The following is a 23,423-nucleotide window of genomic DNA, read 5'->3' as shown; positions in this document are numbered from 1 at the left end:
ATCTATAATGATTTTTTTTTACTATTTATTTAACCAAGTAGAAAATCACTACTCTATATAAAAGAATGTAAAATTTGATCAAGAAGTATATTTTCATAAAAATTTAACTTGTCTCTGATAAAAGTCAGTAAAATTGCAAAATCTTTGAAGCTTCTCTGTAAGTTCATAGAAATTGTATGAAAAAACTAATTGGGAATCTAGCGTTTAATAATCTATATATGCTTGAAATCAAAATTAAGATAAAATAAATGATATGAATAAGCAAATTGCTAAAGAAAGATACTTTGATGTCCATGTAAATTTTTTTCGGCAAATTATAAAAATCATGGAAAATTCTCCATTTCCTTGTTATGGAGAAAACTTGCAATTCTAGATTTTGTTTTTTAAAAGTCTTGATTAAGGCAAACATTACTACACGATAAGGTACTAGAAAATAATCTATAGCTTCATTGTGGAAACTTTTAATGCAAGTTTAAATTCAGGTTGACATGAGTGATTTTAAAATGGGAGCTTCTGGTGGAAGAGATGGTAAATTGGTAATGATAAAAACAGCACTGTACATCAATTACTGGACACCAAATTGACCGAATTTTTTATTAATATCCAAATTTAATATTAAATTTCAAAAAATAACCGCATCAGCAATGTTTCTCGAAATATACCCTTTCCGGAAATTTTTTTTCCGGAAACAGAGACTACTTCCGGAATTTTTTTTTCCAGAAACAGGCTATTTCCGGAAATTTTTTTTCCGAAAACAGAGGCTGACTACAAAGGGCGCTGGCTCGTCCCCGTCCCCATCACACCCCATCAGCATTTTTCAAGGTATTTTTTTTTAATTTATTTAATTTTTTTAATTTTAAATGGTTTAAAATAATGTCCAAATAATTTAGGAAATACCGAATGGTCTAGAAAAATTTAGAAAATACCAAAATGATTTAGAATAATTTAGAAAATAATTTAGAAAATATCGGATTGGTTTCACTGATTTCACTTTTAGTACAGATCAATTTTAGTTGGTTTAGGAATGTTGCATGAAGAGCTTTTAGTTGGTTTAGGTTTTTCATCTTTTTTTCTTGGTAATGATTATGTGAAGTAAAATTGATTTTATTTTTTTGTAGCTTTTGAATTTATGAATTTATATGTCAAAATCGGGACATAATTGGATATATATAGAATGGAAATTTCGGGCTAGCCATCTACTTTATCATGACAAGCACAATGTTATTTGATTGAAATTGGAATATATCTTGGTGATATATGTGAGATACACAAAGAAAATTTTCTTTTATTTACTTCTGATTTCTTTGTAACTTTACTAGATTGTCACAGACCATTAGTTCTTTTATTTCAGATGATTTTTGCTATGTTGCCGAAAAATATACACTTCATTTCTACTCTATCTGCGCCGCTCTTCTATCAGCAGAGGTAAATATTGAAAAAAACTTACACATTTTCTGTTATCTACCTATCTTCTAGAGGCCTTTGTAAAATTTAGTGTTTGTGTAATGCCTCACATTGGGCTGTTATGTTTGTGTAATGCCTCACATTTCCTTGAGGTCTTTGTAAACTTTGATATTGAGGCTTTGATTGCTGGAACTTGAATTCTCTTTCCTTATTAATTTTTCATGATAGATAAAACTTGGAAGTCTAGCTTAGAGGACCTGAACTTAGAAGTCTAGCTCACTGCTCACGGCCTCAACATTCTAGTGCCGCATTCAGGTACAAAGTTGGTTCCTTGTTCTATTTGTGTTCGTACTAATTTTGAACTTGGTGTTTTTTGGTGCTGTAAATGTGCTGTTTTTTGGTGCTGATGGAGATGCAAATGTGCTGTTTTTTTGTGCTGTTTAGTATAAATAAACTTATTTTGGTGCTATTTTTTTATTAATTATTACAGATGAGAGCAATAGAAGAAGAGGAAGAGTAGTGGGAATTTGTTGCATGGCTTGGAGCAAGAGAAGTATTAGGTGATTTAGGCTTGATCATTTAAGCTTGCTGTTGAGAATTCTTGTTGTTTTGTTATTTCTATTTATCTTTAGCTTACTGTTGAGAATTGAATTTTTATGTCACTTGATCATTTAAGCTTGTGTATTAGGTTGCTGTTGTATTAAGTGATTTCTATCTCTATTTGTTACTTGTTGAGTATTATGTGATTTCTATTTCTATTTGCTATTTGATCATTTAAGCTCGTTGAAAATTAATTTTTTATGTGATTTCTATTTGTCTTTAGCTTGCTATTGTAGTAGAAATTAAACAATTAGTGGGAATCTGTTGCATGGCTGGGATTAAACAATGCATGAAAATATGTTAAAGGGTTGGGACGGGCCGGGCCGGGTAAGACAGCCCGTGGGCACAGGCAGGTAGGCACGGGCAGGCCTGGGCCTAGAGGAAAAGCCCATGGACAGGCTGAGCCTAAATTTTCAAGCCCGTCAGATTGGGCCAGGCAGGCGGGCCATTAATTTTTTACGGGCAGGCTAGGCCTAGACTAGGCAAAATACCCATGGGTTAGGCCCATTGCCATCCCTAGTTTGGGGTATCCACCTATTCAAACCATTTCGTATTTCTCTCCCTATCTTTCCTTGACATATCCGCATGACAACAACTCTTAATGACCACCTCTAATTTATCAATCTCTAATCTAGCGATATTAAACCGAAGATGAGTATTGGTGCGGATAAAAGAGTAGAGTTGGAGGTCCTTAATTTATTGGTTAATTTGTGCATAAATTATTTCTAAACAATTTCGTCATGAACGATATTTCCAGTTGAAGGAGAAGAGTACTTGTCGGCAGTAATTGACCAACAATGACAAGACAAAGAAGGAAACATGAGAGGCTGCTTGGAAGTGGTTGGTTGAGTTGACGGCTGTCGAGAAATTAGAATATTGTTGGATTTATTGTCCAACTCGTTGGATTTAATGCTAATATTGAGCATATATGTAATCTAATTATAGATTGTTTACTGTCATATATAGTTGTTAATTAAAGTGATCAAATAAGATAATAAACAATAAATATATTCATTAGGATATGACCAATAAATGTGTAGAACAATTTAGGCAAAGATCAAATCATTGATGAACTGATTTAGAAATTTGCAATTCAGAAAAGTACATTTTCAGAGGTCAGAAATATGCCTTTATGGAGGGTTGTGCTGTTTGCACGGATATCCATGCAATCGCATAGCTTTTGATGCGCCAGCACGGTTTTTGATGCACAACACATTATACCTTTCTCAATTTGGCAGATAACCATAAATGTTATTATATATAAGGATTGGTCTCCAAGGCATAAGGAAACCAAGAAAAGCACAGAAACTGAACATACGTTTTTTCTCTTAAAAAAATATAGTTTTGTGTGCCTTCTCTTTTTTTCTTCCACCATCAAAGAATAGAGAAGAGAAATCAATTAGAAAATTTGGAGATGATTTCTCAAATGCCACACCTTGTTGTCTTGGAAGACTTATTCCTCAACCCGACAACAAAATGTGAGAATGACTTCTTGCCATTGAAGACTTGTCTCGTGCTCACGGAGACGGATTGCTCTACCATGGCTTTGGTAATTTAATGAAAAACGACATGGAATCAGGTATTATGTTCCACACTTATGATTTATGTTTTGGGTCTCTTTAGCATAGGATGGTCCTTAGGTTAAAGTATAGTTGATTTTAAAGCATTTAGGTAAAACATGAGTTATAGTTGTAAATCTTTATTTCAATAAAATGATGCATAAGCATATTTTATGTAATAATTTGTGGGAATTGAGTTAATTTAAAAATAAATAAATTGTAGGCCAAAACGGTAAGTATGGTGGGTAACCTTCAAGCATGTAGGCGCTTCCGCCTGTACCGTATGCTGGAACCTTAATTCTGAAATATGATGATTATGCATGCGCCATTTATTTTCGGGTAGCACATGACCGTAAGCATGTAGGCACTAATTTTGGGTAGCGCACGCTTGAGTATTGAACCTGAACTTGTTGATCACGTAGGCGCCAATTTTTGAATAGCGTGTGGTCAGATCATGTAGGCACCAACTTTCGGATAACACATGATCAAGTCTTGTATATGCTACTTTGAGGTAGCTTATGTTTGAATCTTTAACCTAAAACCTGAAACCTGACGATCATGTAGGCACTTTCACCTATAGCGCATGATCGAAGTCCTGTAGATGCTACTGCGTGGTAGTGTCTGATTAGAACCTGACGGTCATGTAGACGCTATTATTTGGGTAGAAGATAATAAGAGTCATGTAGGCGCTTCCACCTATAGTGCATGACTTAAAAACCAGTTGTGAATTTCAGTTGATCACATAGGCACTTCCACCTTGTTGTACCCTAAAATGTTTCTAATTAAATAAATGAGAAATTGGCAATAATTTAAAATGCTTGGAAAATACCAAACATGCATGAAGGCTCTCCAAGATGAATGAGAAATATCATGTTAGAATCCATGATAATATGCTACATGCAAAACCATGAATTTTGATATATTATACAGATTCTAACTCAAAATGGTTGAAGAGTTATGAATTCTTAAAGGTTTTGATGACATGGCAGCTTCTGATTGGTGCCACGTGTCTCTGGGTACCCATAGCATTTACCTTAACCCTTCTGTGTGTAAATAGGAGCACCAGAGCAAAGCGCTTAACCCTGGGCCCACTAATCAGCCTCCCATGGCTATTTTCGTTGGAACCTAGAGATGAGTAAACTCGGTTTACCAAAGGATAACGCATAAACCGAGTTATCAGTGGCCTGGTCTATCATGCGCCAAGTCCAACTGAGCCTAAGGCGGATTAACGTCTCAGTGCTGCAGTGCTCTATGACCCCTTCAAGGCATATGCACTCGGTGCTCTGTACACCATGCATAAGCCTATACACGGCTCATGCTACACCGAGTTCAACAAGAGAGAGAAAGGATCGCAAAGAGAGAGCTGGCATGCGGGCCCGGCTCGATAGCCTTCCCTCTCCTCTCTTCTTCCTTCCTTCTCCCCTCTGGCAGTCGAGAAAGCAAAATACAGAGAAATTAGAAAGAAAATTGATAAATTGAGAAAACAAATGAATTTCTCACCTGTAGACGACAACCTTTGAACGGCCAATTTGACAGAAAATGGTCATGAATAGCCTAAACTCAAAGCACCTAAATAATAGGGTTTATGAAATCGAGAGTAATAAGAAGAAACCATAGCTCTCTGAATGTTTAGAAATGATCGTTGAAGGTTTTGTAAGACCCTCTAGTGCTTCAATTAATGAATGTGTACTGAGTGCACTTGAATTGGGTTCTGACACCTCTATATACATGAAAAAGGGGTGCAGTAAATCCTGAAAATAAAATTAACAACTGGGATGGTCCAATACTCCTCAAGGCATGTTAATGCTATGTTGTACATGCATTCTGGCTCCCCATTAAAGGTTAAAGGACAATTGAATAGCTATGGCCCATGATATGCCAGTTCTATTCAATGCATAAAGCACTACTACCTCAACTGGCGCCCCTGAGCTAAATTAGATTGATGCACAGCAGTTATAATGCCCCAGGCTACATGCCAAGATAGAAGAATCTCTCCCATACATGCAGGAGAGGCATGATGCCTATATGCCAGAATCTCAGCCTTTAAATCAAATTAAATCAAGGAATGTGATTATATATCTCATGGATTGCCAACATGGCTTAAATTGATTGGTTTAGACCTTTGCAAGTGATATTATTATTATTATTATTATTATTATTATTATTATTATTATTATTATTATTATTATTATTATTATTATTTATTTTATTAGTATTCAAGCAATCCAAACAAGCCTGAAGAACCTAGACTAGTATTATTGTTGTTAAACTACTAAGATCTATCCCTGTACACGGTAGGATTATGCGCTTATAATCCGACAGAGTAGCATTAAGGTAACTAAGTATATATTTATATATACTAAAAGTTAGTAGTCTCATTTCGAGTCATCAAGCTTTTTGGCGCCGATACCGGGGATAGAGTAGATATTCTCCAATCATAGATAGTATTTGCGCTATCTTTAGAAGTTTAACAATAACTAGGCCTAGGTCAAAACCTTTACTTTTTCTGCATTTTTATTTTTAGTACTTTATTTTTATCTTCTTATCTATATTTGGGAGATATATTATTTGTGTAAATTCTCTTCCATAGGAGAAGAGTTTTGTACATTTATATATTCCCTAAAGACGTTCTAATGGACAAGCTTGAGTTCTATTTACATGGATCCTTCTAGCAGTTCTCCTATACCCCCCATCACTAACCCTTCTGTATGAGCAACCATAGACATGTCACGACCGCTAAAAGACTTTGCTCTTCTGCGAGATCTAAGGGATCAAACTAGCGTCATCATGCCCGAGATAGAGGCAAACAATTTCGACATCAAGAACTCCTATATCTGATTGGTGACTAGGAGTATGTTTGAAGGACGACCCGACGAGAATCCCCAGATCCATCTCAACATATTCAAAACCGCTTGTAACATGATCAAGGTGAAAGGAGTCACACAAGATGATCTTCAACTTCGCTTATTCCAACTTTCGTTGGGAGATCAACCATTGTAATTGCTCGAGTCATTAGATGCCGGTTCAATCACAAGTGACAAGGGCCTTCTTTGCCAAGTACTTTCCACCATCCAAGACCGTGCAATATTGAAACCAAATTACTTCTTTTACGCAGGGGATTGAGGAAACACTAAATGAAGCATGGACGCGTCTGAAGAATCTCATGAGAGAATGTCCACATCATGGACTGAAACCATGGCTCGTACTTATGTCCTTCTTTGACGAACTAAGAATATGTGACCAAAGGGCAATAGATCTGTCGATCGGAGGATCGTTCCTCGACTTGAATATCGAGCAAGCAGTCAAAGCGATACTTAGGATGTTAGAATCACTAGTTCAGCAGCTTGAAATCCTAGAAGATCAAGTCCTTCAATTGATGTATATCTTCGGGGCCTATAAAGCCCAAGCATGTAATTCGATTACAACTCGAGGAGACACCCATTATGTAGATCCACCATGGTCGAAAGATATTGAACATCCATATCCAAACCAACCAGCCGCAAAACCTAGTCAGCCTGTGGCCTCAGAAGACCGCATACGGCCTCCGAAACCCTTAGAACCAGAGCTGCATGCGACCCCTCCTGACCCGCAAGACAACCCGCAGGAACCTCCTGGACCACGACAGCCAGCCAACGAAGATGACGTTATTCAGCGAAACGAACCGGTCTACACACCATCACCTTCTAAGCCACCTCTACCGTATCCACAGAGACAAATCAAGGCCAAACTTGATAAACAGTTCTCTAAGTTCCTTGAGATGTTGAAGCAATTGCATGTCACAATACCCTTTACGGAAACTATAGCGAGTATCCCTCTATATAGCAAATTCTTGAAGGAGCTAATTTCCAATCGAAAGAAGCTACAAGATTGTGCAAGAGTGACTGTCACACCCCGCGGCCACGGGTCGTAACAGTCCCCCGCCGTAAGCATACAACGCCGTGTATGCTTACAAGGCTACTCACATTTCAAACCAAACAACAAGCAATTCAAACAAGTTTCTAATATATATATCAGAGTACACAGTCTGGTCAGCATATAATACAACAAAAGTATCTCATCCGGATACCAACCACGAGGCCTACCCTAAATCTATACAACAAAAGATATCTAGGGTCATATACTGGTAAGCTACTAAGGCCTACTACTCTCGTGCCTCTCCGGAATCAGTCGCACCAATACCTGTAAAATAACGGGGAAGGTGGGGGTGAGAATAAATTCTCAGTGCGAATTTGCCACATTTGAATTATTGGACTTGCAATCAAACTCTATATTCAATAATGAAACCCAAACAACAACAATGCAAACAGTTATATAAGAAAACATAAATAACAGAATGCCACTACTCGACAACAGTTAATCAACCTGAAACACAGTTTACGGAATTTCCAAGATGAATCTCAAACACAACATATATTTTGGCTTAACTCGATTCCTAACTCAGTTCAGTAGGGCTTGTAGCAATTACAGATGTTCTTTCGAGCTGAACCTTTATCAAACCCACATCTGTAGGGTTACTGACACCTACAGATGGCCAACCGCTGGACCCTTTATCTGACACCCATCTGCAACCGCTTGGCTTAACAGTTTATTAAGGTCTGGTTCAAATCATGTAAAGAAAATCCACTTTAGAATCGTTTCCAATATTCGTCATATTCAATCGACCGTTCAAATGCATTAACACGTAGGAAAATGCTACCGAGCCATAGACGTTACACAAGTCAACCACGATTTCCAATCACACATCTCATAACATAATCACCCTCCCTCGTCCCAACCGGTACTGGGAATATCGAGGGCCGTTCACCTAAGGCCATTTAGGATCCTGGGAATCCAAGTCAGCATACAGTCCGACTTGGCAAATTCATTGGATCCAAGTGCTTAACTTCGTAAATCCATTCACATACATTCACATACACAGCTCGTGGTGACTTTCAATCAAAATCAGATCACAATAGATCAACATAACCTATAACCATACCAGCATGCAAATCACTCAAGTCACATCAATTCGAGTTTAATTTAATTGGGCTATGCAAATGCTCTACGCAATTCAGTGATGCAATCAATGATATTCAACATGACAAACGAAAACACAGTTTAATTCCTGAAAATAAAGTATCAAACAAGTCCAAGAATCCCGCACCTTTTTGACGAGCGTACCGCTTAAGCTAAGGATCGGACGTCTCGTATGGTCTCGCAAGTTCTTGCTCGACCGAGCCTACACCTATATCATACGTATACTAGGTTTAACATTGGTTCAGGGTCGAGAGGTTTACTCGAGTTACTTCTAGGGCTTATACCTTCCCTAATCAATTTCGATGTTTTTGGTATCAATTCGTTCGGTTCATTATTTCTTACCAAAATCCTCTAAAACCACACAAAATTCATCTAGGTCCTCGGGACCATACAAACTCCATTTGGTGACCATCAATCACCGTTTCACTACTTTGGTTCTCGGTTCAATTCAATCCACCGTTTGGTTAACCCTAATTTGGTCAAAACCTCAAATCGGCCGTTAAATGTTCTAAAAATTCACGATCAGGAGGCAACCCTACCGATTACAAGTCTAATTGGTCGGGTTAAACAATTCAAATCACGATTATGCCAACTTTCAATTTTGGCACGAAACCCTAGAAATCAGATTTCATAAATCGGGAGAAATCGGGAAAAAGATTGACAAACAAACTAGTAAGAAGTGTAGAGGAACTAGTCCTTGAGCAATTCGAACAAAAATCTCGGGTTTAAAACGAGAATCCGAGAAATCGAGAAAATTCGAGGTTTCGAAGTAACAAGGAGAGAAAGAAATACCAATTAGAAGGGTTCGGAGAGATCCTCGGCTGCTTTCTCGGTTCCAGACTCGATTTCTCGCAACAATCGAGAGTCTGAACGAAACGGAAACTCACGGGATCTTTTCCTTCTCTCTTAACCGAAATTCACTTGAAAATGGGGAAAATGGTGAAGTGAGAGAGAGAGAAGGTTTAATTTGGGTTTTAGGGTTAAAATTACCCTGAATGCGGATTAGCCAATCCGCACTGCGGGTTACCTAATCCGCACTCGAGACTTAGTCGGTTGTCAGCCGAATCCAGGAAAAGTCCGAGCCTACTGCGGATGAACCTGATCCGCACTGCGGTTCAACCTCATCCGCACTCACTACTTAGCCGATTTCAGGAAAATTCAGTGCAATACAGAAATTCATGAGTGCGGCTAAACTAATCCGCACTGCGGATCCCTCACCCGCACTCACTACTTAGTCGATTTCAGGAAAATTCAGTGCAATACAGAAATTCATGAGTGCGGCTAAACTAATCCGCACTGCGGATCCCTCACCCGCACTCACTACTTAGTCGATTTCAGGAAAATTCAGTGCAATACAGAAATTCATGAGTGCGGCTAAACTAATCCGCACTGCGGATCCCTCACCCGCACTCACTACTTAGTCATATTTTTGTCAAAATTCCAGAAAAATCCTGAGCCACTGCGGATGAGGTTGATCCGCACTGCGGTCAATCTAATCCGCACTGAGCCCATAAGGTTCCGAAATCTCGAAATTTCGACGCGGTTTCAATTCACAATTAACTTACTTATTTAGGGAAACCTTAATTAAGGTTTAAACTTCCATTTTATTAACACAATTTATCGGTTCTTCCTTTTAAATCATTTCAATTTAATTGTAAAAATTTTGTAACGTAACAGTGACACTGACTAAGGAATGTAGTGCAATGCTGCTTAACAAGTTACCGGAAAAATTGAAGGATCCCAGAAGCTTCTCAATACCATGTACCATAGGGAATACGGAATTCGCCCGAACATTATGTGACTTAGGCGCAAGCGTAAGTCTCATGCTTAGATCCGTTTTCGACAAACTAGGGTTCGGAGAACTCTCACTTACGAGAATATCACTGCAATTAGCAGACCGCTCTATTAGGTACCCCGAAAGAGTCCTACTAAATGCCCCAGTTAAAGTCAGGAACATGTGGATACCTGGTGATTTCGTAGTAATAGATATGGAGGAAGATGATAGAATACCAATTATCTTCGGAAGACCATTCCTAGCAACCTGTGGCGCTGTTGTACCCTAAAATAGTGCCAAATTAAATAAATGGAAATTGAGAATATTTAAACACTTGGAAAATGCCAAAAATACATGATGGCTCTCCAAGATGAATGGATAATGGCATGTTAGAATAAATGATAATATTCTACATGAGAAATCATGAATTTTGATATATTATACATCTCCTAATTCAAAATGGTTGAAGAGTTATGGATTTTTGAAATATATGCTGACATGGCAAATTCTGATTGGTGCCACATAGCATAGTGTACTTCTAACATTTAATATGAATAGCTGGGTGCACAAACTTGGAGATCTCTAATAAAAATGATGAAATGGAGAACTCCAATGAACCTTTGAAATGGAGAGGGTTCAAAAGAAATAAATGAATGAAATAAAACAAGGTGGCGCTGTTACCTGTTATGCATTTCATTTGATTAAATGATTAATGGGCCCGCCTGGTTAGTTCAACAAATCAACGAAGAAAGCACAATCGAGTTGCCGAATTAAATTGAATGAAGAGGCTGTTGGGCTTCATGGGCCGAATTTAATTGCTTGGTAATTAAAAGCATCGGCAAGCATTGGAGATGAAATTCGGCAGCCGCTCTCTCAAATAAATCGACAGTGGGACCCTCTATGCTTCAACCAATTGCTATGTAATATGCCATATGCCATGGAGCTTTGAAGAATATGCTATGGAATATGCCGTGGAGCTTTGAATAATATGCTATGGAATATGCCATATGCCATGGAGCCATGAAGAATATGCTATAGAAATGCTCTAGTGTTGCTCTAGTCTTGAGGCTATATAAAGAGGATCCTAGAAGAGAAATACATGCCCAAAATTTCGGCTTAGAAGTCTAGTGTCATGGCAAAACTTTGTCAAAACCTCATATAACTCAAATGAAGCTAGAAACCCCCAAATCTCAATCCAAGTTATAGATAGTTAGTTAGAAATGATGTAATGTCAAAACCTCAATGACCATGATATGTATGCATGAAACAATGGATGAATATAATGCTTCTTACTTGGAACTTGAAATCTATCTTGTTTCCTTGTTATTTTTAATTATTGTTCTTGTTTGTTCTTCTTTTTTATTCGTTTTTGCTTGATTTAATTCATCTCTTTGTTTCTTTTTATTTATTGCCAAAAAGAGACTTAAAATTCTTGTTCTAATCATGGCCATGAATTTTAGCTCTCTATAAAGATGCTAAGCTTCCTCTTGTTACAATTGATGAAACAATGAGGTTTAATAAAAATATGTGTTTGATTGAGAGGAGGAAATGCAACTATGATAGTTGATAAAATCCAAGGACTCTCCAATATTTGTACACATGTTCTTCCCTTTCTTGTTGTTAAAATCTAATTGAAAAATCTACAAAACTGTACATTTCTTTCTCCCCTTTTTATGAAAAATACAAAAAAAAAATATGTTTCTTCCCATTTTCTCTTAATTTTTCATTCTTTTGTTTTTTGCTTCCCTTGAATCCTTTGCTAAGGTGGATGAGTGGTGAAGATGTAGAGAGTTGAGCCAGCTAGTATCCTCTCTACATCCAATCCATTTGAAACTTTAATCAAAATATTCAATATAAGATAATAAAGTAAAAAAAACATAAACACACAAGGGTCAAGGAGTCGAGCCAACTGGTATCCTCCATTGATTCCTCAACCTAATGATCACTTGATGAACCTATTTTACAAAGGAAATTAAGTTAAAAGAAGTGTTATGCTGTTGAAAATTGCAAGATTACACTTCTTTGATGCCTTTCTTTATAAAATAGTGAAGAGATGAGGTTAAAAATTCAAATAGACATTGGTTATACTAAAAGATGTCATTCGTACTTTTTAATCCATGATTCTTTAATGATACTGTCCAATGCAAGTGAAAAGAAATTCTTCAAGCATGACTTTGAACCCTTTCAAGGATTTTTATGCTCAAACATTAGCATGGATGGTCATTTGATGTATTAAAATGATGATTTTGATGAATCCTTGATGTTTGAATTTCTTCTCTTTGGTTACTATTGTATAACAGTGACTAAATGCTCTCAATTGGTTTAAATGACAAACCATGTCTTTACCTATATACATGGCATCCTTGAATGAATTTAAAATGCTTAAATTGACCTCTGCTGACAAAACAGCAAGTCTGGACTAGTACAAGGACCAAATTAAAAAATGGATTTCACAGCTGTGTAGAGCATTCAAAAACATATGAAATAGACATTAATTTCATATTTTTCTACGATTAGATATGATTTTCTAAAAGTTCAGCCTTTCAAATGATAAAAAACAGTGAAATGACAATACTGTTCCATATCTGCCCTTGTGTACGACTCTCTGTCGTCAGTGCTCCAAACACATTCAATTGAGGTGTTGTATTAGGGTTGTAAATGCACTATTATCTTGCCATATGCAGATAGTATTAGAGTGCTCCAAACACCTTCAATTAGAGTGTTGTATTGGAGTTGTAAATGCCCTATTATCTTGCAATATAGAAACACTACAAGAGTGCTCCAAACACATTCGATTGGAGTGTTATATTTCAGTTGTAAATTACCTATTATCTTGTCATCTAGAGACACTACTAGAGTACTCCAAACACCATGAATTAAAGTGTTGTAGTAGAATTGGTAATGCCATATTATCTTCCAATATAGAGAGACTACTAGAGTGCTCTAAACACCTTCAATTGGAGTGTTATTTTAGGATTGTAAATACCCTATTATCTAGCCGTCTGGAGACACTACTAAAGTTCTCCAAACACCTTCAATTAGAGTGTTGTAGTAGAGTTGTTGATGCCCTATTATCTTGAAATATAGACATACTACTAGAGTGCTCCAAACACCTTCAATTGAATTGTTGGTTTAGGGTTGTAAATGCTCTATTATCTTGCCGTCTGGAGACACTACTAGAGTGCTCCAAATACCTTCAATTGGAGTGTTGTATTAGGGTTGTAAATGTCCTATTATCTTACCATAAAGAGACACTACAAGAGTGCTCCAAACACCTTCAATTGGAGTGTTGTATTGGGGTTGTAAATGCCCTACTATCTTGCAATCCCGAGACACTACTGCAGTGCTCCAAACACCATCAATTGAGGTGTTCTATTAGGGTTGTAAATGCCCTATTATCTTGCCATATGGAGACAGTACTAGAGTGCTCCAAACACCTTCAATTAGAATGTTGTATGGGGGTTGTAAATGCCTTATTATCTTCCAATATGGAGACACTACAATAGTGCTCCATACACCTTCAATTGGAGTGTTGTATTTCGGTTTTAAATTACCTATTATCTTGCCATCTAGAGACACTACTAGAGTACTCCAAACACCATCAATTAAAGTCTTGTAGTAGAATTGTTAATGCCCTATTATCTTCTAATATAGAGAGACTACTAGAGTGCTCCAAAAACCTTTAATTGAGGTGTTGTATTAGGGTTGTAAATGCCCTATTATCTTGCCGTATGGAGACAGTACTAGAGTGCTCCAAAACACATTCAATTAGAGTGTTGTATTGGGGTTGTAAATGCCCTATTATCTTGCAATATGAAGACACTACAAGAGTGCTCCATACACCTTCAATTAGAGTGTTGTATTTCAATTGTAAATTACTTATTATATTGCCATCTAGAGACACTATTAGAGTACTCCAAACACCATCAATTAAAGTGTTGTAGTAGAATTTTTAATGCCCTATTATCTTCCAATATACAGACACTACTAGAGTGCTCCAAACACCTTCAATTAAAGTGTTGTATTGGGGTAGTAAATTTCCTATTATCTCGCCATCTGGAGATACTACTGTAGTGCTCCAAACACCTTCAATTGAGGTGTTGTATTAGGGTTGTAAATGCCCTATTATCTTGCCATATGGAGACAGTACTAGAGTGCTCCAAAACACCTTCAATTAGAGTGTTGTATTGGGGTTGTAAATGCCTTATTATCTTGCAATATGAAGACACAACAAGAGTGATCCATACACCTTCAATTGGAGTGTTGTATTTCGGTTGTAAATTACCTATTATCTTGCAATCTAGAGACACTACTAAAGTACTCCAAACACCATCAATTAAAGTGTTGTAGTAGAATTGTTAATGCCCTATTATCTTCCAATATAGAGCAACTACTAGAGTGCTCCAATCACCTTCAATTAGAGTGTTGTATTGGGGTAATAAATGCCCTATTATCTTGCCATCTGGAGACACTACTGTAGTGCTCCAAGCACCTTCAATTCAGGTATTGTATTAGGGTTGCAAATGCCCTATTATCTTGCCATATGGAGACAGTACTAGAGTGCCCCAAACACCTTCAATTAGAGTGTTCTATTGGGGTTGTAAATGCCCTATTATCTTGCAATATGGAGACACTACAAGAGTGCTCCAAACACCTTCATTTGGAGTGTTGTATTTCGGTTGTAAATTACTTATTATGTTTCCATCTAGAGACACTACTAGAGTGCTCTAAACACCATCAATTGGAGTATTGTAGTAGAGTTGTTAATGCCCTATTATCTTGCAATATAGAGACAACTAGAGTGCTCCGAACACCTTTAATTAGAGTGTTGTATTAGGGTTGTAAATGCCTTATTATCTTGCCGTCTGGAGACACTACTAGAATGCTCCAAACACCTTCAATTAGATTGTTGTAGTAGGGTTGTTGATGCGCTATTATCTTGCAATATCGAGACACTACTACAGTTCCCAAAGCACCTTCAATTGGAGTATTGTATTGGGTTATGGGAGAATTATCAGCAGTAAAAGAACACAAGGTTTGTTGGTAATTGACTAGGAATAGATCAAAAACAGAAAAAATCAGTAAACTGTGCTGCTGTGCCAGTATTTTCAGAGAAGGAATTTTTTCAGAATAGAAACACACAATCTATTTCATACACATCAGAAAATTACATAGTTCTAAAGAATTTTAAAGTACAAGAGAGAACTGAAAATAACTACTCACTAATAACCACCCACTAGTAACTACCCACTACATGATAAACTAAATATAAAAACCACCCTTTCTAAACTGCTCCCTGCACACATCTAAATAGAGAACATGCTGCCTAAATTTAACAACCAATTTATAATTAATTCTTAACAAAAAATAAACCTGCAACTACACCGCAACTTTCAGAAACTGTATATCTTATGCACTTTGCTGCTGACTTGGATTATTTTCAACACCCCCTTTAATCCAAAGTCCAGCACATTCATCATGTCTCGACACCAATTGAACTTCTCTCGTGTGAGTGATTTGGTCAGCACATCTGCAACTTGCTGGTTCGTGTTCACATACTGCAACTCTATCATCTTTTGCTCAATCAGGTCTCGTATGAAATGGAGCCGAGTGTCTATGTGCTTTGTTCTGTTGTGATGCACCGGGTTGTTACCAATTGCAATTGTTGACTGATTATCACAATAGAGTATTGTTGCACCTTTCTGCTCACAATCTAACTCTTCCAATAAGCGCCTTAACCATACACCTTGGCATGCTGCTGATGTTACTGCATTGTACTCAGCTTCTGCGGTAGATAGTGCAACTGTCGACTGTTTCTTTGAACTCCAACTTATTACACTGTTGCCAAAGAAGAACACCTGACCTGTTGTGCTTTTTCGATCATCTATGCTGCCTGCCCAGTCACTATCGCTGTAGCCTGTCAAACACGGTTCATCAACACCCTTGTACCATAGACCATAGCTTGTTGTACCTGCAATGTACCTAAGAATTCACTTTGCTGCTCCCATGTGCTGTTTAGTTGGATTCTGCATGTATCTCGCAACCATTCCAACTGCATGTGTGATGTCTGGTCTTGTGTGCGTCAAGTACAATAGACCTTGATATCTCCATATTATGTCTAATTTACAGCCCTAATTTGCACTTAAACCTGTGTTTTAAAGCCTATAAACGTGGAATTTTTACTTGTATTTCGAAGAAATGTGGTACTGCTATGTTTTGTTTGGTATTTTGCAGGAAAAGAGCGAAAAACTGGATCTGACAATTTTTCATACGCCCCGTATGATATTCCCTATGGGCCATACAGGATCCGCCCAACCACACAGAAGATTCCACAACAGAGGCACGAAATCTCCAAGACAAAGCACAGGCATACGGCCCGTACCGGGTCCCCTATGGGCCGTACGACGCTAAATTGGCAAATCCAGCTGGAATCTGAAATCAACTGAAATCAAGGAGGCCGAAAAGGAAGGCTCTGCAGACGCGATCTGGGGCATTAAATGAGAGAATTACACACCAAAAAAGGGGGATTCACGACGGGAACTTGGACAACCTTCCCTGGGAGCAAAAGACAAGAGGAGAAGAGGAAGAGAAGTGAAAAATGCGAGTTTGCAACGGATCTTCGGATTTTCCACTGTTTTGTCATGAACTCTTTCATCTCTTGTTATTTGTGTTATCTTATGAACATGAGTAGCTAATTTACTTTGTTTCTAGGGTTAAGATGTAGTTTCTAGTTTGGTTTTGTTTGCATGCTACTTGGATTTTGTGTTGAATGCTTTGTTTTTACCTTGTTGAGTAGTATTTTGATTGCTTTATTTGTGCTTGCTTGAATTGATTAGTCATCCCGTTAGATGAATGGGCACATCTAAGTGTTAGGAGCCAAGTCTATGACATTTAATCCAACCGAATAAAGTATATGAAGTAGGGTGAAACCAAGGAGTACCTGAAAGGTGAAACTTTCCTTGAGGCGAAAGTCCTTGGATACTTTTAGTAAACCAACAAGTAACTTAGATAAATTAGGCCAAAATGCGAAAGTTGAGGTTTAACGCATCTAAGAGGGAAGTATTTGAGTCCGGTAATCGGGTACTAGGCCAAAATGCGAAAGTTGAGGTTAGGTATCTAGATCTGGTCGATAGAAACCCTAAACATCAGCATCAGCACAGAAAACAGTAGCTGCAGCATTAACTCGGGGCCCCCTACGGGCCGTATGGGAATCCATACGGGCCGTATGCCTCGGGGCTGAACATAAATGAAATCTGAACCCTGGAAACGCCTTTTTATCAATTGAAAAGAACTTTAATTCTCTTTATTGTCTTTCAAACTTGTTATAAATCGATAGAATTGTTAGAACCAAACCAAACCAATTTCTCTCACTTCTAGAATCTCAAGTAATTTTAGGATAAGTCTGGTCATTTTCTTCCGTCCCTGTGGATCGATACCTGAGCATACTCATCGATAGGATAGTACACTTCCTATCTGATTTGACAGAGTATAACAAAGGTTTAAAAGGTATAGCTTGCTATACCGAAACTTTGTAAGCATATATTCTGTGCGAACAAGTTTTTGGCGCCGTTGCCGGGAAAGGCAACGAAAATTCTAGACTTTTTCTTATTTTTGCTTGATTCTAGATTTTAATTTTAATTTTTTTTTCCTTATTTGCAGGAACATACTGGAAGAGTCACGGCCCAAGAACAACTACCATCTCAGAAGCAAAGGGCAGACTTCCAACTCATTCTTTCAAGCACCACCGCATCTGTCACCTCTCCGTACGGCCCGTAGGAGATTCATACGGCCCGTACCAGCCGACAACAGAGGCCAGACAGACCTAGAACAAGACACAATGAATAACGGCGGAGCTAATCCACCCATCACTGATCCACCCGTTCAGGACCCACCCATCCAGGATCCTTCTGTACATGATCAATTCTCTGATGATGAAGGAGCAGACTATGCGCCAATGACATTGCGAGAGTTCAATGTCCCGAGAGCAGGAGATGTTAGAGGAGCAATCCGATTGCCAAGGGTTGCCGGCAACCAACCCAACTTCAATCCGGGCGTTGTCAACAACGTCCAGCAAAATACATTCCATGGCATGGATCATGAGGATCTGCATGCCCATGTTCAAACTTTTCTTGAGTGTTGTGCCACCATTAAAATCAATGGCGCAACAACTGATTACATTAGGCTTGCTTTATTTCATTTCACTCTTAGGGATAAAGCCAAGAAATGGTTAGGGTCACTACCAAGGAATTCAATTACCACTTGGAGGGAACTGTCCAAACTGTTTTTGACCAGATTTTTCCCCCATAAAAGAACTGTCAATGTTAGGACCCAACTGACCAGTTTCAGACAAAGGCCTGATGAACCACTGAATGAGGCCTGGGAAAGGTTTAGGGAATTGCAATACTCTTGTCCACATCATGGTATTCCTGAATGGTTACTTGTTCAGTCTTTTTATGCTGGTTTAACTGATACCACTCGTACTTCAGTTGATGCAGTTGCAGGTGGAGCTCTCATGGATCGAGAGGCTACCGAGGCAATGAACTTAATTGACAATATGGCAACCAACCAACAATGGTCAGGCCGAGGGAGCACTTGAGGAACTGGAGGAGGCCGACTTGAGGTCGATCAGATCACAACTCTCACCGCCAAGATGGATGCCATGCAGAAGGCTTTTGACAAGATGAGTGTTAAAGCGCTTGGTAATCAGCAACCACAACCTTGTGTTATGTGTGGGGACGATAGACACGAGTATGAGAATTGTCCGCTTGCGCAAAGAGATGAAGATCCTGAGCAAGTGAATTCTCTCAACAATGAGCCATCTTACTTCCCAAAACCTCCTTTCAGCCGAACCTATTCCAAGGACCCGATTGAACAACAGAATTGGAGGTGGAAGCAAAACAATCCCCCACACTTCAGTAACAACCCTTCTGACAGCAACAATAACAACCGCAACTTCTACAACAATGCTGTATTCAATAACTCAAACAACCGTGCACCATACTCAGGACCATCTAAACCCTATGTTGCCCCTGCTGTGGAGAACTTTATGCATGAGCAAGGGAAGATGAATCAAATGCTCTTCGAGCAGATGCAAGCGATCAACGCTCAGTTGGCTAGTTTGGCCGCCCAAAACAAACCTCAAAATGGGAGCCAAGGTGCACCACCACAACCTGGAATGCTACCAGGCCAACCAGAGATTAACCCCAGGGAAGAGGCTAAGGCAGTGACATTGCGGAGTGGGACACAGTACCAAGGACCAGCCATGCCTGTCGAGCCAGAAGCCGACCCTATGGCACATATGAATCCCATACGGCCCGTAGAGACAACCCCTGTGATTTCTGAGCAGCCAGAGCCTGATCCGATTGAAGTTGTGAATGAAGAGACAGACCATACGGCCCGTACCAGACCCGTACGACCCGTACTGAATGAAGCTGACAAGCAGAAAAAGAAGGTGACCGAGAAACCACCGCCCTACCGGCCACCAGTCCCATTCCCACAGAGATTAGCAGAAACCCGACTCAATGAACAGTTCTTCAAGTTTATTGAAGTTATGAAGCAATTGCACATTACAATTCCATTCACCGAGGCATTGACCCAAATGCCAACCTATGCTAAGTTTCTCAAGGATATCCTATCCAACAAACGAAGCTTGGGGGGGGGCATGAGACGGTGAAATTGACTGAGCAGTGCAGTGCTATATTGAGAAGTGAACTTCCACCGAAATTGGAAGATCCGGGTAAGTTCTCTATTCCGTGCACGATTGGCAAGGCCACCATCCGACGAGCTTTGTATGATTTGGGGGCTAGTGTGAGTCTCATGCCGCGAACTATCTTCGAACGATTGGGTGTAGGAGAGCTTAGACCCACACGAATGACCTTACAACTTGCGGATTCTTCGGTGAGACTACCACTTGGCATAGTAGAAGATGTACCGGTTCAAGTCGGTAAGTTCTATGTGCCCGGTGATTTTGTTGTGATGGAAATGGAGGAAGACAAGGAGGTCCCTATCATTCTAGGAAGACCATTTTTGAGAACCGCGGGGGCACTGATTGATGTGAAAAATGGGACTTTAACCTTGAACATCGGAGATGAGAAAGTTCATTTTCAAATCGACCGAGCAATGAAGTATCCCGCTCAACCCGAATCGTGTTATATGATCGATGTGATCGATGAATTGGTTGAAGAGAATTTTCTGAAGCAAGTCAACAACTCGCTAAGGTATCATTTCGAATTCTTATCTAATATGCAGGATGAAACAAGCGAGCTTGAGATGATTTGCACGGCAGACACAGCACTTGTCTGTCTAGAAGGATTGCCATACGGGCCGTACCCAGATCATACGGGCCGTAGACCAGAGGAATTTCAAACAGAGAAGCTTGAGATTGAGAAGGAATCGAAAGCTCAGGCTGAAGCTGAAGCATACGGCCCGTACAAGATTCATACGGACCGTACGACCAGCTAGACAGAGCAAATCACTGCCGAATTAAAACCTCTCCCAGCCACTCTCAGGTACAAATTCCTCGACTCAGAAAAGAAATGTCCTGTTATTGTAAATGCAGGATTGACCCCTGACCAAACCGCCAAGCTCATGGAGAAGTTGAGAACCAACAAAGGCGCGATTGGATATTCTATCAAGGACTTGAAGGGGATTGATCCAACCATTTGCACACACAGGATCTTGCTAGAGGACGACCATAAGCCTTCAGTTGAACACCAAAGACGGCTCAACCCGAATCTAAAAGAGGTAGTGAAGAAAGAAATTTTAAAACTTTATGAAGCAGGTATTATCTACCCGATTTCTGACAGCAAATGGGTGAGCCCCGTCCATGTGGTTCCCAAGAAAGGGGGAGCAACGGTGGTGAAGAATGAAAAAGATGAGATGATTCAAACACGCGTTGCAACCGGTTGGAGGATGTGCATAGACTACCGGAAGCTCAACGCGGCTACACGCAAGGATCACTTTCCCTTGCCATTTGTTGATCAACTCCTTGAAAGGCTTGCTAATCACTCATATTTTTGTTATCTTGATGGTTATTCAGGTTTCTTTCAGATTCCCATTCATCCGCAGGACCAAGAGAAGACCACATTCACATGCCCATACGGTACCTATGCATATCGTAGAATGCCCTTTGGTCTTTGCAATGCACCTGCGACTTTTCAGAGAGCCATGATGGCTATTTTTTCTAATTGAGAAAGAAGTTGAGATTTTTATGGATGATTTTTCTGTATATGGTACTTGTTTTGATTCTTGTTTGGCTAATTTGTGCAAGATTTTGCAGAGATGTGAAGAAGTGAATTTAATCCTCAATTGGGAAAAATGTCATTTCATGGTCCAAGAAGGAGTTGTCTTGGGACATGTTGTCACCTCTAGGGGGATTGAGGTTGACAAAGCAAAAATTGAGGTAATTGAGAAACTCGAAATCCCAACAAATGTCAAGGGGGTTCGAAGTTTTCTCGGACATGCAGGTTTTTATCGCCGTTTCATAAATGATTTCTCGAAAATTACGAAACCATTGACCAATCTACTTATTAAAGATTCCGATTTTGTTTTTACTGATGATTGTGTCAAGTCTTTTTGCAGTTTAAAGGAAGCCCTTATTTCTGCACCTATCTTACAGCCACCCGATTGGTCACTACCGTTTTAGTTGATGTGCGATGCAAGCGACTATGCAGTTGGAGCCGTTCTTGGGCAGCTGAAGGACAAAAAGCCGTGTGCTATCTATTATGCTAGCAAGGTGCTAGACCCGGCCCAAATGAACTACACCACAACCGAGAAGGAGCTTCTCGCCATTGTTTTCGCCCTTGACAAATTCAGATCATATTTGGTGGGTTCGAAGATAGTGGTCTAGACAGATCATGCCGCACTAAGGTACCTTTTGACTAAAAAAGATGCAAAACCAAGACTAATTAGATGGATTCTTCTTTTGCAGGAGTTTGATCTCGAAATAAGAGATAAGAAAGGAGTCGAGAACTCTGTGGCTGACCACCTGTCCCGGCTCCATTGGGAGGAGGATACCACAACTAAGTTACCAATCAATGACTCATTCCCCGATGAACAACTCCTTGCATTCAGTTCTGACCTGGAGGACATCCATACGGGCCATACAGAAGTTCATACGGTCTGCATGATTCAGCATACGGCCCGTACACACTTCCATACAGGCCGTACGCAGACCATCCAGAGCAAACAGCAAGCTCCCTGGTATGCCAACATCGCGAATTACCTGGTCTCCGGAGATTTGCCCGGCACAATGTCCCACCAGCAGAAGAAGAAACTCAAGTCTGATGCCAAGTACTACTTTTGGGATGAGCCCTATCTCTTCAAGATTGGAATTGATGGCATATACCGACGCTGTGTTCCACACGAGGAAACAAGTTCTATTCTTGCACATTGCCACTCATCCGCTTATGGAGGACACTCTTCATACTCCAAGACTACTGCCAAGGTATTACAATCTGGTTTCTTTTGGCCTTCTCTTTTCAAAGATGCAAGATCTTTTGTTCTAGCTTGTGACAGGTGCCAAAGAACCGGAAACATGACGAGACGAAGTGAAATGCCTCACAACTTTATCCTCGAGGTAGAGATTTTTGATGTTTGTGTTAGTGTAATAATCTAGAAGTCAATAATACGATAATTTATCATAAATCTTTGTTCATGAATTGGATGATTAATATCATTTTGTTGCCTTGAGTATTATTGAATTTATGGATCATTTCGAGTTCATGACTGAAATTGTGAAACTCCATAATATAGATAATATATACTCTTAAAAAGTCACTGACCAAGGTAATTAGCAGGAACACTAATTACCGCGATAAGGTTAGTATGTGGATTAAAAGATGGTTAAGTTTTACAAACCACCTGACACAAGATGTCATTTTAATCACATAGATACATATCCTAGGAACATGGTATTTGATAGACCCCGAATGAAACATTAAATAGAATTGTGTTTGTGTCATTTATGTTTTCATAAAGTGTCAAGTTCTACAGTATGAGGTATTCATCTTTCCTACTAAGAAATGTATATGTGTGATTGTTATCAAACGCTGTCGGTAAAATGCAGTTAT

The 23,423-nt window shown here is 39.1% G+C and overlaps 2 non-coding genes across 2 annotated transcripts; both read right to left on the bottom strand.

Moving 5' to 3' along the window:
- Nucleotides 1-6,646: 6,646 nt before the first annotated feature.
- On the bottom strand, nt 6,647-6,752 carry LOC144570800 (small nucleolar RNA R71). The gene has a single exon (XR_013517024.1). It is a non-coding gene; the product is annotated as a small nucleolar RNA R71 (small nucleolar RNA).
- An 11,918-nt stretch (nt 6,753-18,670) lies between these two features.
- Nucleotides 18,671-18,777, bottom strand: LOC144570805 (small nucleolar RNA R71). The gene has a single exon (XR_013517029.1). It is a non-coding gene; the product is annotated as a small nucleolar RNA R71 (small nucleolar RNA).
- Between the last annotated feature and the right edge of the window lie 4,646 nt (nt 18,778-23,423).

Source organism: Carex rostrata, chromosome 18 (assembly GCF_964058835.1).
Source record: "Carex rostrata chromosome 18, lpCarRost1.2, whole genome shotgun sequence".
Classification (NCBI taxonomy): Eukaryota; Viridiplantae; Streptophyta; class Magnoliopsida; order Poales; family Cyperaceae; genus Carex; species Carex rostrata.
The sequence above is the reverse complement of the archived record's forward strand: the minus strand, read 5'-3'. Positions and strand labels throughout refer to the sequence as shown.